General features: G+C 48.9%; 1 long non-coding RNA gene across 1 annotated transcript; it reads left to right on the forward strand.

Annotated features, from left to right (window-relative positions):
• The first annotated feature begins 2934 nt into the window (after window positions 1-2934).
• LOC116977354 lies at window positions 2935-21817 on the forward strand. The gene is made up of 3 exons (XR_004413203.1): window positions 2935-2986; window positions 9608-9610; window positions 21784-21817. It is a non-coding gene; the product is annotated as an uncharacterized LOC116977354 (long non-coding RNA).
• Window positions 21818-22278: the final 461 nt, after the last annotated feature.

Below are 22278 nucleotides of genomic sequence, written 5' to 3' on the forward strand. Positions count from 1 at the left end.
CAAGAGAGAGTATGCTTAACAAAGACACCACAAACATGATAAATTATGTCAAATTTTAAATTAACACTTCAGAAAAGGAGCCTGCTTGATTTGCACCTTACAAACCCAGCGGTATGAATATTGATTTCTCTAACTTCAAGTAACCCTTAAGCAAAGACCCTATAGCGAGCAAGATAGATCACTCGACGAAAAAGACATAGTAAGGTCATGGGCAGATTCATGGGTAATTTTCGGCCCCATTTCCGTAACCGGCTTCCGTCTCCGCACCAAAGATCCCGTAGGATATTAGTGCGGAGACGGAAGCCGGTTACAGAAACATCCTCGTAAAAATAAAAGTTATTTGGGAAAAATCTTCTCCTCATTTTCAGAATTATCATTTATTAACACAAACTGTTCCCCCGCAACGTTGATTACACTGCGGGTCGGGTTGGGTTACTGAAATGGATGAAAAAAAGGCCCACGTTCCGCTCCGTTGCGTACTACGCGTCAGCCCATTGCATTTAGAAGGAGTGGTCTATCTTGCTTGCTATAGGATCTTTGCCCTGAAGGGCCTGTCGCACTTGGCGATTTTTTTCGGCGACTCCCGACGTCATATCAGTGTTTCGCCAAAAGATTTTGAACGTTTCAAAATCGAGCGGCGACAAAAAAAACGTTGCGACGCTTGAAAAAACACCGCGCGCCAATGCGTCGTCACGCAGCATCACACCGCAAATTATTCGGTGACCTGATACGTCAGTCAATGATGCCGGCAGTCGCCGAAAAAATCGCCAAGTGGGACAGGCTCTTTACATCTCTCTCTCTCTCTGCCCCTTCACCAACCGAGTTCTCCGACTAGTTCTACTGTCCTGATTATCCTGATTAAATATTACTAAGTGTGCTACTCGTTGTCACCTTCCCCTCAGCTAACATTGAACCATTCTACATTTCCTGTCTGAAGAAGGGTCTCGACCCAAAATGTCACCCGTTCCTTCTCTCCAGAGATGCTGCCTGTCCCGCTGAGTTACTCCGGCTTTTTGTGTCTGTCTACATTTCCTTATCAGCATCTGCTTCAATCTGTCGTTTTCACACCTTACCCTTCCATATCTCCAGACTCCCTCTCCCCTGACTCTCAGTCTGAAGAAGGGTCTCGACCTGAAACGTCGCCCATTCCTTCTAGCTTCTAGTCATCGCTTTAGCTTGAAAGTCGTCTTGTTGAGTCTCATGGTTGACAAAAATGCTGGGGAAACTCAGCGGGTGCAGCAGCATCTATGGAGCGAAGGAATAGGCCACGTTTCGGGTCGAGACCCTTCATTGTCATTTTCACCCAGCCTACAGCTGGCAATGGCCTGTCTCCTTTATCTTCGAGGTTAAGAAGGAACTGCAGATGCTGGAAAATCGAAGGTAGACAAAAATGCTGGAGAAACTCAGCGGGTGCAGCAGCATCTATGGAGCGAAGGAAATAGGCAACGTATCGGGCCGAAACCAGAAAGGTTTCCTTCGCTCCATAGATGCTGCACCCGCTGAGTTTCGCCAGCATTTTTGTCCACCTCCTTTATCATTGATACTTTTTTGCATATCTTTCATTCATTTTGTTCCACATCTCTCTACATCACCGTCTATCTCTCGTTTCCCTCTTCCCTGACTCTCAGTCTGAAGAAGGGTCTCGAACCAAAACGTCGCCCATTCCTTCTCTCCAGAGATGCTGCCTGTCCCGCTGAGTTGCTCTAACTGTTTGCGTCTATCTTTAGACAATAGACAATAGGTGCAGGAGTAGGCCATTCGGCCCTTCGAGCTTTGATTTAGAATGGGATTCTTTGGAATGGAGCGTTCTCAGCTGGCAAAATTAAGCAGGTTTTCAGGCCACAGGGCTGGGAATTTTATCATGTTTGGGATTTTGGACGTTTGAAATGGAATTATTTTGTGTGTTCCCTACACTAGCAACTTGCCGTGGTGCCAAGCGTAAGGGCAGCACATTTGCGCAGAAACAAGGAACTGCAGGTGCTGGTTTACATGAAAGGACACAAAGTGCTGGAGTAACTCAGCGGGTTGTGCAGCATCTATGGAGAACATTTATACAGAGTCATAGCAGCATACAGCATGAGAACAGGCCCTTCAGCCCAACATGCCCAGGCCGGCCAACATGTCCCATCGACTTTAGTCCCACCTGCCTGCTTTTGGCCCATATCCCTCTAAACCTATCCTATCCATGTACTTTAGTTTGAGATACAGTGCAGAAACAGGCCCTTCGGCCCACGATTCCTCAACAACCAGCATTCACCCCGTACATTAACACTATCCCACACTCTCTAGGGACAATTTGCAATTTTACCGAAGACAATTGACCTACAAACCTGTACGTCTTTGGAGTGTGGGAGGAAACCGGAGCGCCTGGGGAAAACCCACACGGTCACGAGGAGAACGTCAACGTCAAAGTCAATTTTGTTCGTCACAGGCGCATCACGTGCAGTGAAATGAATTTGCCAGCAGCGATACACTTAAAAAGAACACACGATACACAATAAAAATTTAACACAAACATCCACCACAGCATTCTTCACTGTGGTGGAAGGCAACAAGGTTCAGCCTTTGTTCACCCGTGGTCGGGGCCATAGCCCCTCCACAGTCGCCGCTACAGAAGGCGCGATGTGCAGGCGGTGGAACTTGGAAGTCTCGAATGGGCACTTTCAGTACAGACAGCACCCGTCGTCAGGATGGAACCCGGGTCTCTGGCGCCGTGAGGCAGCAACTCTACCGCTGCGCCACCTCAACTACATCCTCCGGCAGCTCGTTCCATACTCCCACCATCCTTTATGTAAAAAGGTTGCCCCTCAGATAACGTCCAAGTTCCGCGCTGTACCACTAAACTAGTCGTCAAGCTGCAAAGGGTTACAGAGATGATTTACGAGGATGTTGCCAGGACTAGAGGGTCTGAGCTACGTCCCCATAGGATATGGGGAGAGGTCGAGTAGGATGGGTCTCTATTCCTAGGAGCGCAGGAGGATGAGGGGTGACCTTATAAAATAATGAGAGGAATAGATCGGGTAGACGCGCAGAGTCTCTTGCCCAGAGTAGTGGAATTGAGGAGCAGAGGACATGCTGCAGGTTTGAAGAGAGAGGGGAAAAGATTTAATAGGGATCTGAGGGGTAACTTTTTCACACAAAGGGTGGTGGGTGTAAGGAACGAGCTGCCAGAGGAGGTAGTTGAGGTTGCCATGGAAACAGGCCGGGTCGAGAGGCCGCAGGAGACGTGTAATAAGGTAATTTTGATGTTAGCGTTTCCGACAGAGAGCAGCAAGACGATAGCATGGGTAGCACTGTTTCTCAATGGCTGTATGTTGTACATTGTGTTATAAATAAAAACCCCAAGCCTCCAGAGAGAGCTTTGTGTTTTAATTAGCTCCCTTGGGATGGGTTTAAGATATGCAGTATGGAATAAAAGGGTTGCGTGATTTATTTCCCGAATTTCCTTGGGTGTACGGAACGAGCTGCCAGAGGAGGTAGTTGAGGCTGGGACTATCCCAAACTTTAAGAAACAGTTAGACGGGTACATGGATGGGACAGGTTTGGAGGGATATGGACTTTCTCACACAGAGAGTTGTGAGTCTGTGGAATTCTCTACCTCGGAGGTGGTGGAGGCCGGTTCTCTGGATACTTTCAAGAGAGAACTAGATAGGGCACTTAAAGATAGCGGAGTCAGGGGATATGGGGAGAAGGGAGAAGGATACGGGGTACTGATTGTGGATGATCAGCCATGATCACGTTGAATGGCCTACTCCTGCACCTATTGTCTATTGACCAAATGCGGACATTGCTGGGACATTGTTGGCCGGTGTGGACAAGTTGGGCTGAAGGGCCTGTTTCCACACTGTATCACTCTATGACTCTATGTCCCCGACCAGCTCTCACCGACTCCTACAGATGCGCCGCAGAAAGCATTTTATCGGGATGCATCACGGCACGGTTTGGGAACAGCTCCATCCGAGACCGCAAGGAATTGCAGAGAATTGTGGACGTAAACCAACCTCCCTTCCATTGACTCCATCTACACCTCACGCTGCCTCGGCAAGGCCAGCAGCACAACCAAGGACCAGTCTCACCCCGGCCACTCCCTCTTCTCCCCTCTCCCATCAGGCAAGAGGTACAGAAGCGTGAAAACGCACACCTCCAGATACAGGGACAGTTTCTTCCCAGCTGTTATCAGGCAACTGAACCATCCTACCACAACCAGCGAGCGGTGCTGAACTACCATCTACCTCATTGGAGACCCTCGGACTATCTTTAATCGGAATTTACTGGACTTTATCTTGCACTAACATTATTCCCTTTATCATGTATCTGTGGACGGCTCGATTGTAGTCATGTATAGTCTTTCCGCCGACTGGATAGCACGCAACAAAAAGCTTTTCACTGTACCTCGGTACACGTGACAATAAACTAAACTAAACTACACAGAATGCATCCCTTGAGTTGCATCTTCTATCAAAGCTCTCAATGCTGGGTTGGTGAAGATAATTAGCGGCTGGGTCAGCGATGGGTTGTCACGCCTGAAGCCAAGATTCAAACCCATGATCTTGCCACCCATTGATAGGGGGGAGGGGGAGAACATTAGAGGACCCAGAGGGGGAGGAGGAGGGATGGGGGGGGGGAAGAACAAAGGGGGACCTGGCATGGAAACTTTGTGACTTTGTCAGTGTCCTTTATGTGGTGACTATTTGCACACACATGGGCAAGCAAAGAATGTCACCGTGCCTTGTCGCATGCAACAATAAAGTATTTCATAGAGTCATAGAATGATACAGTGTGGAAACAGGCTCTTCGGCCCAACTCGCCCACACCGGCCAACAATGTTCCAGCTACCCTTGTCCCACTTGCCTGCGCTTGGTCCATATCCCTCCAAACTTGTTCTATCCATGTGCCTGTCCAACTGTTTCTTAAACGATGGGATAGCCCCAGCTTCAACCACCTCCTCTGGCAGCTTGTTCCATACACTCTCTGTGTGGAAAAGTTACTCCTCTGATTCCTATTAAATCTTTTCCCCTTCACCTTGATCCTATGTCCTCTGGTCCTCGATTCCCCAACTCTGGGTAAAAGACTTTGTGCATCTACCTGATCTATTCCTCTCATGGTCTTATACACCTCTATAAGACCTCCCCTCATCCTCCTGCGCTCCATGGAATAGAGACCCAGCCTACTCAACCTCTCTCTATAGCTCACACTCTCTAGTCCTGGCAGCATTTTTACGTAAATCTTTTCTGAACCCTTTCAAGCTTGACAACATCTTTCCAATAACAGCCCAGAACTGAACACAATATTCTAAATGCGGTCTCACCAACGTCTGATACAACTGCAACATGACCTCCCAACATCTATACTCAATACTCTGACTGATGAAGGCCAATGTGCCAAAAGCCTTTTTGATCACATTATCTACCTGCGACTCGACCTTCATGGAACCATGCACCTGTACTCCTAGATCCCTCTGCTCTACAACACTACCCAGAGGCCTACCATTCACTGTGTTCGACGTCCCCAAAATACAACACCTCACACTTCTCTGTATTAAATTCCATCAACCATTCCTCCGCCCAACTGGCCAATCGATCCAGATCCTGCTGCAACCGTTGACATCATCCCATTGCAAGTCTTCCTTTTCAATCAAATGGCTCAAGATGGCTCAATGAGTAGGGGTGAGGTGGCGGTAGAGCTGCTGCCTCACAGCACGAGAGACCCAGGATCGATCCTGATCTCGGGTGCTTTCTGTGCGGAGTTCTCCCCGTGACCTGCGTGGCTATTCTCCACGGGCTCCGGTTTCATTTGTAGGCTAATTGGCTTGGTCTAAAATGTAAACTTGTCCCCAGTGTGTGTAGAGTAGACCCGTCCCACTTGGGTGTCATTTGCGCCTCACGCAGATTGGCGCGCGAAGATTTTGTACATCCCAAAATCCTGGGGCTACGCGCGCGACTCACTGCCTACGTCACCACGCACCATGCGCGCGTAATGCGCACCATGCGCGCGTCGTGCGTCGTGACACGTAAATGATGTCGCGTAAATGACGCGCAAATGACGCCTAATTGGGACAGGCCTTTTAATGTGCGGGGTTCGCTGGTCGGTGCGGACTCAGTGGGCCGAAGGGCCTGTTTCCGTGCTGTATCTCTTAAGTAAAACTAATATTTCATGCATCAGCTGATACCAGAGGTACAAGTATTTGTGTCCGCAGCTGGAATGAACGGATGCGTCCAGAAGCAGAGGACATAGGTTTAAGGTGAGGGGCGAAAGATTTAATAGGAACCTGAGGGGTAACTTTTATACACAAAGGATGAGAGAGAGCAAGATATGGCTCTTAAAAATAGTGGAGTCAGTAGATATGGGGAGAAGGCGGGAACTGGGTATTGATTGTGGATGATCAGCCATGATCACATTGGATGGTGGTGCTGGGTCGAAGGGCTGAATGGCCTACTCCTGCATCTATTGTCTATTGTCTATCATCTATTGAGTAGGGAACAAGCTGCCGGATGGAGGTAGTTGAGGCAGGGGCTATCGCTATGTTTCATTAACATTTGAACAGGTACATGAATAGGACAGGTTTAGAGGGATCTGGGGCAAACGCAGGCAGGTGGGACTAGTGCAGATGGGACATGTTGGCCGGTGTGGGCAGGTTGGGCCTGATGGGCCTGTTTCCATGCTGTATGACTTGATAATACTATGGTTAATTCCAAGGTAGACAAAAATGGTGGTGAAACTCAGCGGGTCAGGCAGCATCTATGGAGCGAAGGAAATAGGTGACGTTTCGGGTCGAGACCCTTCTTCAGACTGATGTGGGGGCGGGGGGGGGGGGGCAGGAAGAAGAATGGAAGAGGCGGAGACAGTAGGCTGTGGGAGAGCTGGGAAGGGAAGGGGAAGGAGGCATAAAGCAAGTCCTACCTGAAATTGGGGAAGTCAATGTTCATACCGCTGGGGTGTAAACTGCCCAAGCGAAATATGAGGTGCTGCTCCTCCAATTTGTGGTGGGACTCACTCTGGCCATAGAGGAGGCCCAGGGCAGAAAAGTCGGATTCGGAATGGGAGGGGGAGTTTTAGTTTAGTTTGGAGTTGCAGCGCGGAATCAGGCCCTTCGGCCCACCGAGTCCTCGCCGACCAGCGATCCCCGCACACTTAAAGGGCCTGTCCCACTTGCCGATTTTTTCGGCGACAGCCGCCGTTATTGACTGACGCATTAGGGTCGCCCGAAACATTTTGAATATTTCAAAATCCAGCGGCGACAAAAAAAAAATTGCGACACTTGAGGAGACACCAGCTCTCCCGCAGCCCGCTGTCTCCGCCTCTTCCTTTCCTCTTCCCGACCCCTCCCCCCCCCCCCCACCCCCACATCAGTCTGAAGCAAAGACCCTATAGCGAGCAAGATAGTCCACTCGACGAAAAAGACGTAGTACGGCCATGGGCAGATTTATGGGTAATTTTCGGCCCCATTTCCGTAACCGGCTTCCGTCTCCGCACCAAAGGTCCCGTAGGATACCAGTGCGGAGACGGAAGCCGGTTACGGAAACTTCCTCGTAAAAATAAACGTTATTTGGTCAAAATCTTTTCCTCATTTTCAGAATTTTAATTTATTAACACAACCTGTTCCCCCTCAACGTTGATTACACTGCGAGTCGGGTCGGGTCGGGTCCGGTTACTGCAATGGATGAAAAAAAGGTCCACGTTCCGTTTCGTTGTGTTCTACACATCAGCACATTGCATTTAGCAGGAGTGGTCTATCTTGCTCTGCTATAGGATCATTGGTTTTCTATGTTTCTATGTTTCTATGTAAGAAGGGTCTCGACCCCAAACGTCACCTATTCCTTCGCTCCATAGATGCTGCCTCACCCACTGAGTTTCTCCAGCATTTTTATCTACCTTAATTTTCACTCGGTTGAGTGAAGACTTTTATATTTTACGCTGACTTTGATGTGCATCTCCTGAATTCTCAGTCCCTGCAGCCTCAATTATTCTCCTGGTAATACCTGTACTTGTCGCCCATTGAAGTGGCTGGGTCCAATTTACGCTTCATCTGAAAGATAGCTGAGACTGGTAATTGTTTTCATCATGTGACGTCACTCCAAAGTGATCAGCTTGGAGTTGCTTTCTGCCACTTCATGAAACCCTGGTTACTTTTTAATCGAGAAAAACATTCTTCGCTGGACTCAAAATTAGTTTTCTCGAAGAAGGGCGGAAGTTTTCGGTTTAGTTTAGGTTTGGTTTAGACTTCAACCCACCAAGTCCGCGCCGACCAGCGATCCCCGCACACTGACACTATCCTACACACACTAGGGACAAATGACATTTATACCAAGCCAATTAAACTAAGAGCCTAGGTACGTCTTTGGCCATTTTAGATCATAGACATTTTACAAGTAACATTAGCAAATTTGCAGATGCCACAAAGCTGGGTGGCAGTGTGAACTGTGAGGAAGATGCTATGAGAATGCAGGATGACTTGGACAGGTTGGGTGAGTGGGCAGATGCATGGCAGATGCAGTTTAATGTGGATAAATATGAGGTTTTCCACTTTGGTGGCTAAACAGCAAGGCAGATTATTATCTGAATGGTGTCAAGTTGGGAAAAGGGGAAGTACAACGGGATCTGGGGGTCCTTGTTCATCAGTCAATGAAAGTAAGCATGCAGGTACAGCAGGCAGTGAAGAAAGCGAATGGCATGTTGGCCTTCATAACAAGCGGAGTTGAGTACAGGAGCAAAGAGGTCCTCCTGCAGTTGTACAGGGCCCTGGTGAGACCACACCTGGAGTATTGTGTGCAGTTTTGCTCCCCTAATTTGAGGAAGGGCATTCTTGCTATTGAGGGAGTGCAGCGTAGGTTCATTCCCGGGATGGCGGGACTGTCATATGTTGATAGAATGGAGCGGCTGGGCTTGTATACTCTCGAATTTAGAAGGATGAGAGGATATCTTATTGAAACATATAAGATTATTAAGGGTTTGGATACGCTAGAGGCAGGAAACATGTTGCCGATGTTGGGGGAGTGCTGGCTCGAAGGGCCGAATGGCCTACTCCTGCACCTATTGTCTATTGTCTGTTGAGTCTTGCATCTATAAGAACTCCCTCCCTGAGGTAACGAATGGAATTACTTTGCAATGATACGGACGGGCTAACAAAGGTAAACAGCTTGAAGGTGATCAGATAGGCAGCACGGTGGCGCAGCGGTAGAGTTGCTGCCTCACAGCGGCAGAGACCCGGGTTCAATCCTGTCTGTACGGAGTTTGCACGTTCTCCCCGTGACCCGCGTGGGTTTTCCCCGGGGGCTCCGGTTTCCTCCCGCACTCCAAAGACGTACAGGTTTGTAAGATAATTGGCTTCGGTAAAATTGTAAATTGTCCCTAGTGTGTGTAGGGTAGTGTCAGTGTGCGGGGATCGCTGGTCGGCATGGATTCGGTGGGCCGAAGGGCCTGTTTCTGCGCAGTATCTCTAAACTAAACTAAACTGAGATAGATTGGAGGCTATAATTAGACACACAAATATGCTAAACACTGATTAGTTAATTAAATACCATGAATGATGGCAGGTACACCAGCGCAATGGTGGGTTTGGGGAATAAAGAGGAAGAGACTTGTCTTCTACCTGGGGAACATGGGGAAGATGGTGAACAATTAAATTGCGATTATTACAGTTTCCCTTTTGATTCACAGCTAAATTAGAGTAAAAATCCAGAGTATTAATTAAAATTAATGGATCAAGCACAATATTGGCTTCATTCCAGGGGAACCCTTGCAGAGCAGCTGTATCCTGTTTAGTTTAGTTTAGAGACAGGCCCTTCGGCCCACCGGGCCCGCGCCGACCAGCGATCCCCCCGCACACTAACACTGTCCTACACACACTGGGGACAATTTTATATTTATACCAAGCCAATTAACCAACACACCTGTACGCCTTTGGAGTGTGGGAGGAAACCGAAGATCTCGGAGCAAAGCCCACGAGGGTCACGGGGAAAACGTGCAAACTCCGTAAAGACAGCACCCGTAGTCGGGATCGAACATGGGTCTCTGGTGCTGTGACTCTACTGCTGGGCCACCGTGCCGCCCCAAGGCTAAGAGTGATGTGTAAACAAGCTCTAGCTTTGCTCTGGCTTTGGAGGTGTAATGGGGCTGTCCCACTTAGGCGATTTTTTAAGCGACTATGCTGTCGCCTCATGGTGTCGCCTGCATGTTCGTGAGTCGTCTCCTCAGTTGCCCGAAGAGTCGTTGCGTCTTTCTGGTCGCCACTGGATTTTCAACATGTTGAAAATCTTTCGGCGACAGTGGCGACGGTGGGTTTGACGACAATGAGCGTAGTTTGACGTAGGTGCTGTCGTAGGTTGTCGCCAGGATGTTGTAGGTTGTCACCAGGATGTTGTAGGTTGTCACCAGGATGTTGTAGGTTGTCACCAGGATGTAGTAGGTTGTCACCAGGATGTTGTAGGTTGTCACCAGGATGTTGTAGGTTGTCACCAGGATGTTGTAGGTTGTCACCAGGATGTCGTAGGTTGTCACCAGGATGTTGTAGGTTGTCACCAGGATGTCGTAGGTTGTTGCCGGTGCTGACTTTGGTGAATTCCATTGTCACATTCGGGACAATGTCGGGAGCTCGCAGGTCACAGGCTGGTGCCTGTTTTCCGGAGCACCCGTTGCAACAGCTGCGTCCGCTGGACTGGAGGGCGGCAGCTTCGACCACCCCCCGGGCCGCGGAGATTGAACCGCGGGACTGACTTACCATCGCCCGGTGGGGTATCGCCTCGGCGCAGAGGGAGAAGAGGAGGGAAGAGACAGTAACTCTAAGACTTTTGCCTCCATCACAGTGAGGAGGTGTTTGGTGAACTCACTGTGGTGGATGTTAATTTGTGTTTATTGTGTTTTGTTATTATTACATGTATGGCTGCAGGCAACAGCATTTCGTTCAGACCGAAAGGTCTGAATGACAAATAAAGGATTCAATTCAATTCAATTCAACATTCGCCGGCAGTCGCCTAACAAATTGCCTATGTGGGACAGGCCCTTTAGGCACCATCTAGCCAGGGTCGGGCAAGATGTGACATTTGCATACGAGGATAGACACAGAATGCTGGAGTAACTCAGCGGGACAGGCAGCATCTCTGGAGAGAAGGAATGGGTGACGTTTCGGGTCGAGACCCTTCCTCAGTCTGAAGAAGGGTCTCATGTCAAAATGTCACCCATTCCTTCTCTCCAGAGATGCTGCCTGTCCCGCTGAGTTACTCCAGCATTCTGTGTCTATCTTTGATTCAAACCAGCATCTGCAGTTCCTTCCTACACATGAAATGATGCTTTATATGCCCACTGGTTGTTTTGCTTCAGTGTGCTATCATCTAGTTCTCATTCCTCGCAGTCTTCATCTACTTAAAACCATTTTAGAAATGAGTATTTGTGATATTAGTCCATGAATGTTTAATGCATTAGCTGAATACTATAAATATAGAAGCATTGGAATCCATTCCAATGCTTTCATTTAATCAACAAGTTAATGGCTTTGTTTAAAATTGTAATAGACAATAGACAATAGGTGCAGGAGTAGGCCATTCGGCCCTTCGATCCAGCACCGCCATTCAATGTGATCATGGCTGGTCATCCCCAATCAGTACCCCGTTCCTGCCTTCTCCCCATATCCCCTGACTCCATTATCTTTAAGTGCCCTATCTAGCTCTCTCTTGAAAGTATCCACAGAACCGGCCTCCACCGCCCTCTGAGACAGAGAATTCCAGACTCACTACTCTCTGTGTGAAAAAGTGTTTCCTCGTCTCTGTTCTAAATGGCTTACCCTTTATTCTTAAACTGTGGCCCCTGGTTCTGGACTCCCCCAACATCGGGAACATGTTTCCTGCCTCTAGCGTGTCCAAACCCTTAATAATCTTGTATGTTTCAATAAGGTGCCCTCTCATCCTTCTAAACTCCAGAGTAAATGTAAATGTGTTTGTAACTTGATGTTTCTTGTTTTCTCTCTTATTTCCCAGCTTATTTTCTTTGACCGGAAGTTTCATGGCGACAGAATCAACGAACTCATCAGGAAGGCTGGCTCCGTCATGGGGGTGGAGTTGGCGTTGGATTCACGGGAGGTTGGTCTTGGAGGGGAGTATGCTCCTCAAACTGCGGAGCATCCCGGACAATACAGCTCACCCCCCCCCCTCCATGACACACACTGGTCAACCTGAGAAGCACCTTCAGCAACAGAGGGCTGTGCAGACGCATGATGACGCTGGATGACGCGCGATTTGCGCGCGATAGTCGCGCGACCGTCGCACGTCAGTCACTACCGGCCTGTCGCGTAAATGAAGCGCAAATGTCGCCCAAGTGGGACAGGCCCTTTACACTTCCTCAGCTTCCAGCAGTTTGTTTAGCTTGTCTCCCTTTGCTTTGAGAAAAAACTACCTCTGCATGAATTTGACCTCTCTCACAACTTTGGAGAATTTCCTGCTGCACCTCATTCATCGTTTGAACTGGAATCAAGACCCTTGCCTGCCATCGTTAAGCAGCCTCCTCAAAGACCCCTGCTCACTATTCCACCCACATTTCAGTTTTATTTCAGTTTAGTTTATTGTCGCGTGTACCGAGGTGCAGTGAAAAGCTTTTTCTTGCGCGCTAACCAGTCAGCGGGAACACAACACACGATTACAATCGAGCGTAGGACTTATGGACGTGAATGTTAGGACGGTTTTCTCCGGGTGCTCTGGTTTCCTCCCACACTCCAAAGACGTACAGGTTAGTAGCTGTGCGATTAGTAAGTTGCCTCTAGTGTGTGTAGGATCGTCATGATGTCCGGTGTGATCGATTGTCGTCGCAGACTCGATGGGCCGAATGGCCTGTTTCCAAGCTAAACTAAACTTATAAGTTGAAACCCTCATGACTGGAATTTTCAAATGAATCCTTGAGTTTAGTTCAGAGATACAGCGTGGAAACAGGCCCTTCGGCCCACCGAGTCCGCACCGACCAGCGATTGCCCGCACACTTACACTATCCCACACACACTAGGGACAATTTTTTTTAACATTTATACAATTATACCAAGCCAATTCGCCTACAAATCTGCACGTCTTTGGAGGGTGGGAAGAAACCGGAGCGCCCGGAGAAAACCCACGCGGGTCACGGCGAGAAGGTACAAACACCGTACAGACAGCACCACGCGGTCAGGATGGGACCTGGGCGCTGCGAGGCTGCAACTCTGCCGATGCACCAACGTCGACACAAAAAGCCTTGTCGTGAGACAGAACTCTTGTTTCTCAGGCAAGACGGCGAGAGAAATCTCATAACTCTTGGGCAGAGGCAGATGCATAAGTGATTTACGATGCTGCTTCTCACTCGACTGAAGTCACGCCAGTAATGTGCTGACGGTGATGAGGTATTTATTCGGGGAAGAGTTCATTTCAAACGTCAAGAGCATCGGTGAAAGGCATCTAGGAGATTGGGCCACTCGGAGATAATTCACTGCCTTGAAGCTGCGATCATATTTCTCCTGGCTCCGTGAGTGATTATCTACATCTGCGGAATAACTAATGCCCGCTCCGTCCATCCCGGCAAGAACTCCTCTCCTGGGTGACGGCTCAATAGACAATAGACAATAGGTGCAGGAGTAGGCCATTCGGCCCTTCGAGCCAGCACCGCCATTCAGTGTGATCATGGCTGATCATCCCCAATCAGTACCCCGTTCCTGCCTTCTCCCCATATCCCCTGACTCCGCTATCTTTAAGAGCCCTATCTAGCTCTCTCTTGAAAGTATACGGAAAACCGGCCTCCACTGCCCTCTGAGGCAGAGAATTCCACAGACTCACAACTCTCTGTGAGAAAAAGTGTTTCCTCGTCTCCGTTCTAAATGGCTAACCCCTTATTCTTAAACTGTGGCCCCTGGTTCTGGACTCCCCCAACATCGGGAACATTTTTCCTGCCTCTTGCGTGTCCAAACCCTTAATAATCTTAAATGTTTCAATGAGATGCCCTCTCATCCTTCTAAACTCCAGAGTATACAAGCCCAGCCGCTCCATTCTCTCAGCATATGACAGTCCCGCCATCCTGGGAATTAACCTTCAACGGCTCAACGGGAGACGTTGAGCAGTCACCAGCTCTCCAAACCAACGGTCACGGTGGCGCGGCGGTAGAGTTGCTACCTCACAGCGCCGGAGACCCGGGTTCGATCCCGACCACGGGCGCTTGTCTGTACGGAGTTTGTATGTTCTCCCCGTGACCTGCGTGGGTTTTCTCAGAGATCTTCGCTTTCTTCCCACACTCCAAAGCCGTGCAGGTTTGTAGGTTAATTGGCTTTGGTACATATGCAAAATATAGGATAGTATTGTGTGCTGGGATCGCTAGTCGGCGGGCCGAAGGGCACCCTATGTCTAAGTTACACTCAACTGAACGTTTACGAAGGAACTGCAGATGCTGGAAAATCGAAGGTAGACAAAAATGCCGGAGAAACTCAGCGGGTGAGGCAGCTTCTATGGAGTGAAGGAAATAGGCAATGTGAAAAAGGGTTTCGACCCGAAACGTTGCCTATTTCCTTCGCTCCATAGATGCTGCCTCACCCGCTGAGTTTCTCCAGCACTGTTGACTAGCTAAACTGAACGATATTCCCTTTGTCATATGGACGGCCCGATTATAATCATGTATTGTCTTTCCGCTGACTGGATAGCACCCTACAAAAGCTTTTCACTGTACCTCGCTACACGTGGCAATAAACTAAGCTGAACTAAAGATAGACACAGATGCTGAAGTAACTCAGCAGGACAGGCAGCATCTCTAGAGAGAAGGAACGGGTGACGTTATGGGTCGAGACCCTTCATCAGTCCCACTGAGTTACTCCAGCGTTTTGTGTCTATCTCCATACAATTCCAGTGATTTGGCAATTGGCTAACTGGATGTGGCGAACATGGATGCAATGGGCTGAATGGATCATAGTCATAGAGTGATACAGCGTGGAAACAGGCCCTTCGGCCCAACTTGCCCACACCGGCCAACATGTCCCAGCTACACTAGTCCCACCTGCCAGCGTTTGGTCCATATCCCTCCAAACCCCTCCTGTCCATGTACCTGTCCAACTGTTTCTTAAATGTTGGGATAGTCCCAGCCTCAACTACCTCCTCTGGCAACTCGTTCCATACACCCACCACCCTTTGCGTGAAAAAGTTACCCCTCAGATTCCTATTAAATCTTTTCCCCTTCACCTTAAACCTCTGTCCTCTGGTGCTCGATTCACCTACTCCGGGCAAGTGCATCTACCCGATCTATTCCTCTCATGATCTTATTCCCCTAAACCTCCTGCGCTCCAAGGAATAGAGACCCAGCCTACTCAACCTCTCCCTGCAGCTCCGACCCTCTAGTCCTGGCAACATCTATGTAAATCTTCTCTGTATCCTTGCCAGCTTGACAACATCTTTCCTGTAACACGGGGCCCAGAACTGGACACAATGCTCTGAATGCGTCCTCACCAACGTCTTATACAATTATTCAGTAAAGGCTTAGAAGGTAATTAAGAATCACAGGCAATTAAAATGTAGGGCCTCTGTTGAGTCTGGTTATCCTTTACCTGTACACTATGGTCAGCTTGATTGGAATCATGTGTAGTTTTTTCTTAGCACGCAACAGAAGCTTTTCACTGTACCTCGGTGCGCGTGACATTAATCAACTAAACTGAACTGAACTCAACTAACCTCCTCGGCCTGAACTTAATCCAACTCCCTCCAGCCCCTGCATATCCCTGTACCTGTTAAACGCCACTATCGTATCTGCCTCCACCACCACCCCTGGCAGCGCGTTCCAGGCACCCACCACCCTCTGTGTAAAAAAAAGCTTCTCCCGCACATGCGCACAGTGGCGCAGCGGTAGAGTTGCTGCCTCACAGTGCCGGAGACACGAGTTCGATCCTGACTACGGGTGCTGTCCGCACGGAGCTTGTACGTTCCCCCCGTGACCTGCGTGGGCTTTCTCCGAGATCTCCGGCTTCCTCCCGCACTCCAAAGACGTGCAGGTTTGTAGGTTCATTGGCTTTGTGTGTGCGTGTGAATTGCCCGCAGCGTGTGTAGGATAGTGTTAAGGGCCTGTCCCACTTGGCGATTTTTTTCGGCGACTGCCGGCATCATTGATTGACGTATCAGGTCAGCGATAAATACACGGCGTGATGACATATGGCGCACGGTGTTTTATCAAGTGCCGCAACATTTTTTTTGTCGCCGCTGGATCTGTTGGTGACACAGATATGACGTTGGCAAAATCGGCAAGTGGGACAGGCCCTTTAGTGTGCGGGGATCCTATCGCCTATCCCGCTGAGTTACTCCAGCGTTTTGCTCATAAGTTCATAAGGAGCAGAATTAGGCCATTCATCCCATCAAGGCTACTCCACCATTCAATCATGGCTGATCTATGATCCAGAACCAGGGGCCACAGTTTAAGAATAAGGGGTAAGCCATTTAGAATGGAGACGAGGAAACACTTTTTCTCACAGAGAGTTGTGAGTCTGTGGAATTCTCTGCCTCAGAGGGCGGTGGAGGCAGGTTCTCTGGAAACTTTCAAGAAAGAGCTAGGTAGGGCTCTTAAAGATAGCGGAGTCGGGGGATATGGGGAGAAGGCAGGAACGGGGTGCTGATTGGGGATGATCACCCATGATCACATTGAATGGCGGTGCTGGCTCGAAGGGCCGAATGGCCTACTTCTGCACCTATTGTCTATTGTCTATTGGCATCAGGAGCGGACCCTGCAGCGGTCGACGAGGCGGTCAGAAGAGGACGAAGATCCAGGAAAATGGAGAATAGATCATAGTTAGCAGCGGGAAGGTGACAACGAAGCATGCAATGTAAAAGTTGATCAGGAGGACAGTCGGAGAACTCGGACGGGGGGAGGGATGGAGAGAGAGGGAAAGCAAGGGACACTTTGTGGCGGCCCCTGGTGGTCAGCCACTCGTGGTGCGAACCCTCGGCTCTGGGGGTTGGGTCACGTGACTTGGTTTGGCGGGAAGAGCGGGTCACGGGTCTCCCCTGGGGTATATGTACAGTTGGTTGCCCCTTGTTGTGGTTCTGAGAGCTCTTTTGTGTTAACCGAATAATGATCACTTTGTTTGACAACACGTGTCTCGCTATAACTTGGAGTTACTTGGCATGTGGGGGGGACCGCCGTGAGGGGGGGGAGAGACAATAGACAATAGACAATAGGTGCAGGAGTAGGCCATTCGGCCCTTCGAGCCAGCCACGCCATTCAATGTGATCATGGCTAATCATCCCCAATCAGTACCCCATTCCTGCCTTCTCCCCATATCCCCTGACTCTGCTATCTTTAAGAGCCCTATCTATCTCTCTCTTGAAAGTATCCAGAGAACCTGCCTCCACCAATCTGAGTTAGAGAATTCCACAGACTCACAACTCTCTGTGTGAAAAAGTGTTTCCTCGTCTCCTTTCTAAATGGCTTACCCCTCATTCTTAAACTGAGGCCCCTGGTTCTGGACTCCCCCAACATCGGGAACATGTTTCCTGCCTCTAGCGTGTCCAAACCCTTAATAATCTTATATAACAAAAGGATTTGAGTATAGGAGCAGGGAGGTTCTACTGCAGCGTACAGTTTTGGTCTCTTAAACTGAGGAAAGACATTCTTGACATAGAGGGAGTACAGAGAAGGTTCACCAGACTGATTCCTGGGATGTCAGGACTTTCATATGAAGAAAGACTGGATAGACTCGGCTTGTATTCGCTAGAATTTAGAAGATTGAGGGGGCATCTTATAGAAACGTACAAAATTCTTAAGGGGTTGGGCAGGCTAGATGCAGGAAGATTGTTCCTGATGTTGGGGAAGTCCAGAACAAGGGGTCACAGTTTAAGGATAAGGGGGAAATCTTTTAGGACCGAGATGAGGAAAACATTTTTCACACAGAGAGTGGTAAATCTCAGGAATTCTCTGCCTCAGAAGGTAGTTGAGGCCAGTTCATTGGCTATATTTAAGAGGGAGTTAGATGTGGCCCTTGTGGCTAAAGGGATCAGGGGGTATGGAGAGAAGGCAGGTACAGGATACTGAGTTGGATGATCAGCCATGATCATATTGAATGGCGGTGCAGGCTCGAAGGGCCGAATGTCCTACTCCTGCACCTATTTTCTATGTCTATGTCTATATGTTTCAATAAGATCCCCTCTCATCCTTCTAAACTCCAGAGTATACAAGCCCAGCCGCCCCATTCTCTCAGCATATGACAGTCCCGCCTTCAGACTGAGAGTCAGGGGAAAGGGAAACGAGAGATATAGACGCTGATGTACTGTAGAGAGATATAGAACGGATGAATGAAAGACATGCAAAAAAGTAACAATGATAAAGGAAACAGGCAATTGTGAGCTGTACAAGAAGGAACTGCAGATGCTGGTTTAAACAGAAGATAGACAAGAAAAGCTGGAGTAACTCATCGGGACAGGCAGCATCTCTGGAGAGAAGGAATGGGTGACCTTTCGGGTCGAGACCCTTCTTTAGACTAGGTGAGAATGAAGATCTGATGTGACTTGGGTGGGGGAGGGCTGCAGAGAGAGGGAATGCCGGGGTTACTTGAAGTTAGAGAAATCAATACTCATATCCCTGGGTTGTAAGGTGCCCAAGCAAAATGTGATTTATCTAACTTCAACTCGTATTTCACTTGGATTGCTTCGATGCCCTGACTGATGAAGGCAAGCACATGTAATAGGTAATTCCCCCAGCAATTTGTTTGTTGCTTCATAGACAGACTCCATCTACACCTCACGATGCCTTGGCAAGGCCAGCAGCATAATAGACAATAGGCAATAGGTGCAGGAGTAGGCCATTCGGCCCTTCGATCAATGTGATCATGGCAGATCATGCCCAATCAGTACCCCGTTCCTGCCTTCTCCCCATATCCCCAGACTCCGCTATTTTTAAGAGCCCTATCTAGCTCTCTCTTGAAAGTATCCAGAGAACCGGCCTCCACCGCCCTCTGTGGCAGAGAATTCCACAGACTCACCACTCTCTGTGTGAAAAAGTGTTTGCTCGTCTCCATTCTAAATGGCTCACCCCTTATTCTTAAACTGTGGCCCCTGGTTCTGGACTCCCCCATCATCGGGAATATGTTTCCTGCCTCTAGTGTGTCCAAACCTTTAATAATCTTATGGGTTTCAATAAGATACCCTCTCATCCTTCTAAACTCCAGTGTGTACAAGCCCAGCTGCTCCATTCTCTCAGCATATGACAGTCCCGCCATCCCGGGAATTAACCTGATAAACCTACGCTGCACTCCCTCAATAGCAAGAATGTCCTTCCTCAAATTAGAGGTCCAAAACTGCACACAATACTCCAGGTGTGGTCTCATTAGGGCCCAGTACAACTGTAGAAGGACATATTTGCTCCTATATTCGACTCCTCTTGTTATGAAGGCCAACATGCCATTCGCTTTCTTCACTGCCTGCTGTACCTGCATGCTTACTTTCATTGACGTTTCGGGTCCAGACCCTTCTTCAGTCTGATCCTTCTACTGACTGGATAGCATGCACCAAAAAGCTTTACACTGTACCTCAGTACACGTGACAATAAACTAAACTGAACTGAACTATATCCTGCACTCTGCATCTTCTCTTTTGTACCATCTATTGTTCATCAGAGTTTGTGACAATAAACTAAACTCACCAAAGACGGACACAAAAAGGTGGAGTAACTCTGCGGGACGGGCAGCATCTCTGTCGAGAAGGAATGGGTGACGTTTCAGGTCGAGACCCTTCTGAAGAAGTTGCTCCAGTTTTTTGTGTGTGTCTTTGGTTTAAACCAACACTGGCAGTTCCTTCCTACACATAAACTCAAATAAACTCAGATTCCAGAGCTTGAGGTCTCTTGTATTTCCAGACACTTTTAACACTTTAGGGCATAAAGGGGGGGGGGGGGGGGTCTCAGACTCTTAGAGTCACACAGCGCAAAAACAGGCCCTTCGGCCCAACTGGTCCCTGATGCCGCAAAGCTGCATAGTCACGAGGCTAACCAGTGCAGAGGTGAACGGCCATCTTGGCATCAGCGGAGAGGGAATGGTTGACTGAGTGCCATTGCCCTGCTCTGCCGAAACACTTCAATGACAAGGACAGGTCAGAGTGGTGAGACATCCAGCACGGAAACAGGCCCTGAGCTAGCAAGGACCATCATAAGATCGTGAGTGTAATAGGAGCAGAATTAGGCCATTCGGCCCATCAAGTCTACTCCGCTATCCAATCTATCTCTCCCTCCTAACCCCATCAGACACCCTCTTACACCGACCCCTCCACTGTCATAGTGAGGCCCAACACAAATTGGAGGAACAGCACCTCATATTTCACTTGGGCAGCTTACACCCCAGCGGTATGAACATTGACTTCTCTAACTTCAAGCAACCTTTGCTTTTCCTCTTTCTCCATCCCTCCCCTGCCCTAGTTCTCCGATCAGTCTCACTGTCCTCCTGATTACATTTAACATTCTTTGCTTCATTGTTACCTTTCCCTCAGCTATCTATTCAATATTTCCCTTGACCTCCGTCACCTTTGATCTCTCCTTTTCACACCTTACCCTTCCGTATCTCTCTTCCCCCCCCCCCCCCCCCCCCGACACTCAGACAGAAGAAGGGTCTAGATCCGAAAAGTTCACCCACTGCTTCTCTCCCGAGATGCTGCCCGTCCGGTTGAGTTACTCCAGCATTTTGTGACTATCTACGGCGTATACCGGCACCTGCAGTTCCTTCCCGCCCACTTTACTTTTCCCCTTGGTCCCATCTCCTGCCCCTGGATTCCACCACCCATCCATACCCGGTGTGGGAAAGTTGGGCCGAAGGGCCTGTTTCCACGCTGTATCAATATGACTCTGAGGAGCAACTTTTTCACACAAAGGGTGGTAGGAGAGTGGAACGAGCTGCCGGGGGAGATAGCTGAGGCAGGGACTATCACAACGTTACAAAAAACATTTGGACAGGTGCATGGATAGGACAGGTTTGGAGGGATATGGACCAAATGCAGGCAGGTGAGACTGGTGTAGATGGGACATGTTGGCCGGTTTGGGCAAGTTGGGCCGAAGGGCCTGTTTCCACGCTGTATCATGTCACACGTAGATAGGAGTAGAATTAGGCCATTCGGCCCTTCAAGTTTACACAGCCATTTTAAGTCATCAAGTCTACTCAGCCATACCCCATTCCTGCCTTCTCCCCATATCCCCTGACCGCTATCTTTAAGAGCCCTATCTAGCTCTCTCTTGAAAGTGTCCAGAGAACCGGGCCTCCACCGCCCTCTGAGGCAGAGAATTCCACACTCACAACTCTCTGTGTGAAAAAGTGTTTCCTCATCTCCGTTCTAAATGGCCTACCCCTTATTCTTAAGTGAGGTTGTTAGTGATAGGAGCAGAATTAGGCCATTCGGCCCATCAAGTCTACTCCGCCATTAAATCATGGCTGATCTATCTCTCCCTCCTAATCCCATTCTCCTGCCTACTCCCCATAACCCCCGACACCCGTAGTAATCAAGAATTTATCCACTGACTTGGCCTCTACAGCCTTCTGTGACAAAAATTCCACAGATTCACCACCCTCTGACTAAAGACAAATACTGGGGATTATTTACGTTGGGTAATTAACCTATAACCCTGTGGGTATTGTGGATGTGGGAGGAAACCGGAGCACCCAGGGAAACATACAGGGATGGAACGGAATAGTTCATTAGTTAAAAGGGATTACCATTCTACATCCTACATTCCACAAGAGATTTACGAGGATGTTGCCAGGACTAGAGGGTGTGAGCTATAGGGAGAGGTTGAGTAGGCTGGGTCTCTATTCCATGGAGCGCAGGAGGATGAGGGGAGATCTTATAGAGGTGTACAAAATCATGAGAGGAATAGATCGGGTAGATGCACAGTCTTTTAACCCAGAGTAGGGGAATTGAGGACCAGATGACATAGGTTCAAGGTGAAGGGGAAAAGATTTAATAGGAATCCGAGGGGTAACTTTTTCACACCAAGCGCAGGCAAGTGGAACTAGGGTAGCTGCGACATTGTTGGCCGGTGTGGGCGAGTTGGGCCGAAGAGCCTGTTTTTTTGTGTTGAATTTAAGGGATTTGGGCTTTGTCAGCTGAGCCTGCATTTGATTGCCCATTTATAATTGCCCTTGGGAGGTTGTGGAGATCTGGCTTCTGGAGACACTGCTGTCTATGAGGTATGGCTAGATCCACCAATGTAGGCAGGGAGTTTTTAGGAGTTTAGAGATACAGCGTGGAAACAGGCCCTTCGGTCCACCCAGTCCACCCAGACCAATGATCACATGCACACTAACTCCATCCTACAAAATTTACAGAAGCCAAT

The sequence above is a fragment of the Amblyraja radiata genome, chromosome 9, assembly GCF_010909765.2.
Source record: "Amblyraja radiata isolate CabotCenter1 chromosome 9, sAmbRad1.1.pri, whole genome shotgun sequence".
Lineage (NCBI taxonomy): Eukaryota > Metazoa > Chordata > Chondrichthyes > Rajiformes > Rajidae > Amblyraja > Amblyraja radiata.